Raw genomic sequence first — 6,000 nt, forward strand, 5'->3', positions numbered from 1 at the left:
TTTAAAAAAATGACTATTCTGTCTTCATTTACTGACCCTCAGGTTGAATTTCTACTTCCAACTCCACATTATTTAAAATATCTCTTGTGTTCAGCACTAGAAAGTAATCCATATAGGTAAAGGCTAAGTAAATTCATTTTGGCATCAACTTTTATTGTTTTTATGCTTGATTGAGTTTCCGTTATGATGAAGTTTCTGTAAAATTACCTAAAAATGAGTTGGAAAAACTCGTATAAGTTGCAACTTGTGTATATGCTAAGCATTAAGTTCCTCTTAAGGCCTTCAGACAAACATACTTAGGGTTTGTTCCAGCTGATCAAATATTTTCATGATATCCTGAGATGTTTATCCCAGAACGGGCTTTACATTCAGTCAAACGCCATGTTCGCTACACAAAGGTCATCAGGCTTAAGCTGATCGTCGACGTTATTTGTAAACAGACTTGCACTGCAGGATACGCTTAGGTGGTTTCTGGCGGCAGATGTCACGCTCGTGATCGGGTGCTCTGATACGCAGGAGTGAATGCAACAGTTCGCTCCGCTTCGGTGATCAGGGATACAGCTAACAATTAATACGTAACCGTAAAAAGTAGTAGTGAGAGGGAAACACTGCGGGCGAAAACAGTTTGAGATTTTGGGGTTTTTCATAAAAGTCGTTTTTCAGAATAGTGGAAGAAAACATCTTGAAGACATTGTTGGTTGTTTCACTTATAAGCGCTTTATCTACTTGTGTCAAATAGATTTTAATTTACAAAAGGCTGTTATCATAAATCATCTATCCTGAAGGGATTTGTTTCATATGTAATTTGCTGCATTATACACAAATTAGCACATGTTTTTATCATCTGAAACTCATTTGCGCATTTATCAACTTGGAACTCATCAGATTGATAACTGTTCGATTTTTTTTTCTCATGAACTCTCCTTTTCATGTAGTGTGAAGATATATGCAATAGTGCATGAAAAGTGTTCTGAATTTATGCAATACTGTACATGTGATAAATGAAATAGTGTGTTTTTATACCGTTCGCTTTTGACACACTCTAAGATTTTTTATGTCACCATTAGTTTTGAATGGACAAATATGAACAAAAACCTAAATGCATACAAAATCATATATTGACTTAGTAGTCAGAGCCTGATGCATCTCTCAGAGAAAAAACATAAATCTGATTAGATGTATTATGTAACTGTGATCAAAAAGGTTGTCTGACCTTAAAAGAAACACGGCAACAATTACAGACCAAAGCATTTTTTCATTTATTTCTGTTTCAATTTTTTGTTTTTTTTTTGTTCGACAAATAAGGAATGTGCAACACAACTTTAACAGAGGTTTAATACTAAAAAGGATATAATATAATAGTAAGTAAATATAATAGACATTACGGTGATTCCACCAGTGAAATCACAAAGTTCTCCTACAGTATGCATGTTCATCATAGGTTTCACAAATGACAAACACAAAAAGACAAAGTCTGCAGTTATAGCTTCCAGTGATCGGAACCCTAAACTGGTTTTGGGTGAGATATCGTGTCACTGGCAAAGCTCGGATAATAGTCCTCCGCTGATTACAAAAACGCATTAACACAGAAATGAAGCGAAAGCAAACAGTGTACGTATTGTTAGGAAGAAAGATACTCGTTTAGGGGCGAATTGAAGTAGTAATCTCAATCAGAGTGACGCACGTTCACCACATCCCAGCGTTCCTGACCAGTGAGAACGCATACATCAGAGGAACCGCATTGTTTGACATCAGAGATTGTGTAATTGAGGTTTATTGTTGACTCTTCCGTGAATATCAAAAGCTTAGATTCTAAGAAAAGCTGAAAGGCATGTAAGAGAGAAATTAATAGGATTTAGAATATTTTTTTTAAGTTAAATCTTTGTTTCTAATGACATTTATAGACGATAGAGGCAATCATTTATATATTGTATAAAAAGCAGTTCTGGTTATAAATCAGTTTAATATCGCTATTGATTGTTGGGATGTTTGTTTCCGGTATTAAAAGCGTTAAGAGAAATAATCGGGGTTAATAGTGCTGGATCACTGCATCTGTGGGACTAATTTTGACTCATCCATCCATTTTTTTAAAGCGAAACACTAATACAATAGTCATAAAAGTAGCTCTTTGCTGTACTTATAATGGCTCTTACAATGGAAGAGTACAAAAGTGGCAGTCAACGTAAATGCTGTCAAAAGAGCTGCATTATATAGTCACTACCAAAAATCTGGAGTCTTTGGATCCTGTTTTTATTTAATACGGCATAAAAACGTCACATTAATCGTGTACGCTTAATAAGAACGCCTTTTTAAAAGAGAAAACAGTTCGTTACAAAATACAAAGGTTTTGTATTACTTGAATAAAGCATGCTGGCACTAGACGATTTCTAAGTCCAAAATTTAGGAAGACTGCATGGGAATTACATGCTTTTTGCTCTCGGGCGCATGTGCACATCTTTCACGTTTCCAAAGGAGCAGTTGGATGTGACACCAAAAAAGTCACACAGTTTGAAACAACAGAATTACAAAAAGTAGTCACTTTTCTTTACAAAAAAGTGGCTTAGTAGTACAAGCCCTCTTAACAGAGGTCAGCCTTTACGCCTTTCACAGAAACTCCACCCTAACGTTCGCCAGAGATCAAACCGTAACGTCACAGTTTTAAAAATCCAGCTTATAGCGCACCGGTACAGCAGTCTGTCCCTCCGCATCACAGCAGTAGATGGATTCCTGCAAATTCCAGCTAGATTGTGGGATGTTACTTTCGATCCAGGATTCGGGCTCTGAAACAAGAGCAGAGTCCCGAGACGCCGGCGTGGAGATTCTCAGGAAGCGGAGAACAACGTTACTCAAGCTTTACTCTCATCAAATATGGCCAACACGACGCCATTGTAGTAAGAGTGCTACGCCTACGAAGAGACGGGGCATGCATCGCGCCACTATCTCCACACAGCCTGAACTCTAAGAGGTTCTCTGAAACCAGCAGCTCCTTCCTCACAACCTCCAACTCGACCTGAAATTTGTCTCCCGCCCAGCGGTTCCGTGCTTCCCGAAGGGAGTGGGAGTGGACTCTGTGGTATCATGCTGTGGTACCAGTTCCTCATTTCTCCCCCAGTGTCCGAATATCATACAAGATCCGGATGCACCCAGTCCACTTATGTCTCCATAGTGGATGCGATGACAATCAATGAAACCAACCTAAAAAGAAAACAAAGAAGCGAGCGAAAAGATAAGACTTAATTTTAGCATTAAAGTGTATTTATATTTACTGCTAACTTTACTTTTTTAAATATCTGTACCCACATATAACACACATTAATGAAACAAAAGAGGTAGCATGTGTTTATGACCACGCTTCTTATAGCATACGTACGTGAAGCATTTATCTTTTTACAGGCGAGCTTACTTTGAAGAAGTTACTAAAAGTTTACTTTAGTGCTCATTTTAAATACATGATATTTACATGACATACAAGTTTTACATCAGAAATGACATTGCACTGTATTTTACTTCTATTTTCAATGTACTTGTCAGTACATTGAAATGCTTTAACATTTCCAAAAATACCATAAACTATGGAAACCGGGATGAAGTTCAGTACTTAAGTGGGTCAGTAAGCACTTGGTTTCATAGACTGGGCTTAACTTAAGCCAAGGACTAGCTCTTTTATGTTTTTAAGCAAACTCTTTAATGCCTCAGAAGAGAACGAGCGTGCATCTCGACAGAAAAAATAGCACTGACATATTTTACGCCAGAGCAAAGATATTTTCAGCTGCATTTTGTCTTTGGAGTAAGCTTAATAATTGTATTTTAGTGTAAAACCAGTGCAAGTTTCTGATTGATTTTAAGACTCAGAGTGTACTTTTCAAAGTATATTATTTCCATATTAGCACGCTAAAGTGTAAAGTCTTTTTCAACGATGGAGTGACTTAAATATGAAGGATGGTTTGGATGCCCACCTGATGACTTAATGGACTGCCGGTGTGTTTGTCGCCACCATCGGGCCTGATCTCCATGCCTCGCTCTCTCTCTCGGTCACCCTGGAGGAAGAACCCCTCCATAATGCAGTCCATCTACTGCCGGTACAGGCTCCAATGGCTTGGTGGGGACTGAAGGAGATCGGCACAGTGGACCATATTTCTCAGAAGACCTACGAGACAGGAACGCTGAGCAATACTGACTTGAGGAAACTAGTATGCGAAGAAACAGTATGTTGTTGAGAAGACACAGGCCAGGACTCACCTGTATCCGGTCCGCAGAAGCGTCCAGCAGCAGCACTCCTGAACTGGTCACTTAGTCTCACCACGTCTTCAAGTCAGCCAGCAAGCTGTGCTTGGACATGTCTGCTGTTAGGTACTCTATGGAAAGACATGGAGGCTTGCTGTTACAAATTGTGGGATGGTCCAAAACGCAGGAATACAGGGACACAATTAGTGGTCAGGTTTATATAGGCTTGTTAGCGTGATGTGTGGCTGAACATCGCAAAAGCGCTATTAATCCTAAGCTTGAGTGGGTTTCTTATACCCAGGTGGCGCGAAACACAAATTAAAAACATGGAACGTGGTAATGCTTGCCACGCTAGTTACAGCAAAAGTGGTATGTACCACCCCTGATGGACTGATGGCATTATAACGCCCATCTATGTGGAACTGAAGCCGTTTTGTCAAACCGCATTTTCTCGAGATTTACACCCTGATCGCTTCAATGCCATATCGGCTATACCGAGCAAACTCTTCCATGCGAGTATTGTTTAGCGGACTAACATTAAAACTTAATTTAAAAAACGCCGAATCTTCTGGATACTGTAATTCAGAGTTTGAGCTTAAATGAACTATCTCTGTTTTACTGCCTCTTGTGTTCATTTACAAGAAACCGCGATTCGTAAAGTATAGCTGCTGCGCTTTTTTTTGAGTTTTTGCAGAGATGTAGGTTAGCTGAACACGCTTGACGTAATGTCTAACATTTCTTAACACAAGCATTCTAGTTTTCTAAGATTTCAGAAACTCAGACCATATTTGCAACAAACCGAGCATGACTGCTGGCGTTCATTCATATCTCGAACTTAACCAAACAAAGTGAGAAAACGCTCACAAAATGCCTTCACCATATCAATGACCATCTTCCTGAGAGTCTGCTGTTTCTGGTGAGGAGCGAAGATATCACAAAGCTTTCCCTGCAAGAGCTTGGGCCAACCGCCAGGTGATGGTTCTCCAGAACAGACTTCATCATTGTACATGAGAGCCAGCCCAGTCTGTGTTAAATATTGTGAGATGATGTTATGAGAGACACTGAAACAGTCAGAAACACTGAGGCTCGGTTCTTTCCATGATATGGTTTGAGTTTCAATAACTGCAGTAGGTTTGGATCTATAAGTACCTGCAGTTCCCATTCTATATGTCGAGCAAATCACACTCACTGGTATTGTTTAGGAACCGTTGGAGACTCCTCAGGGTCTCACATCATGGATGCAATGCTGCAAAGATAGCTGTACAGATCTCCAGGTCTGTAAAGACGTCTGATGATAATAATAGAGATATTGAGAGCTGCAAAGTAAAGAAACAATTTATGACTGGCTGAAATATGTTGTTTTTATTCTTATTCTGTTTAATATATAATTTTTTTTTAACAATTAAATTTGCTTATAGACTGTTATTTTATTTTATTTTAATTATATAAGGTGTTGAGAAAGAGTTATATATATATATATATATATATAGTATATATATATATATATATATATATATATATATTTATTTTTTCTTCTTTGTTTTTTATATATATTTTATTCTTTTTCTCTCTTTTTTCAATATAAAATGCATTTTCAATAATTACGCATTTAATTTTATCTACTTTATATTATTATTTCACAACTTACATTTTATTTTCTTATTTAGAAAGTCATGGAAGATTAGTTAACATGTCATTTATTTTATATTTTTAGCTCCATGCTAAATAAATAGCCCCATTGCAAATTGGATGACCATAACCACATTTCTAGGACAT

This window comes from Puntigrus tetrazona, chromosome 2 (genome assembly GCF_018831695.1).
Source record: "Puntigrus tetrazona isolate hp1 chromosome 2, ASM1883169v1, whole genome shotgun sequence".
Classification (NCBI taxonomy): domain Eukaryota; kingdom Metazoa; phylum Chordata; class Actinopteri; order Cypriniformes; family Cyprinidae; genus Puntigrus; species Puntigrus tetrazona.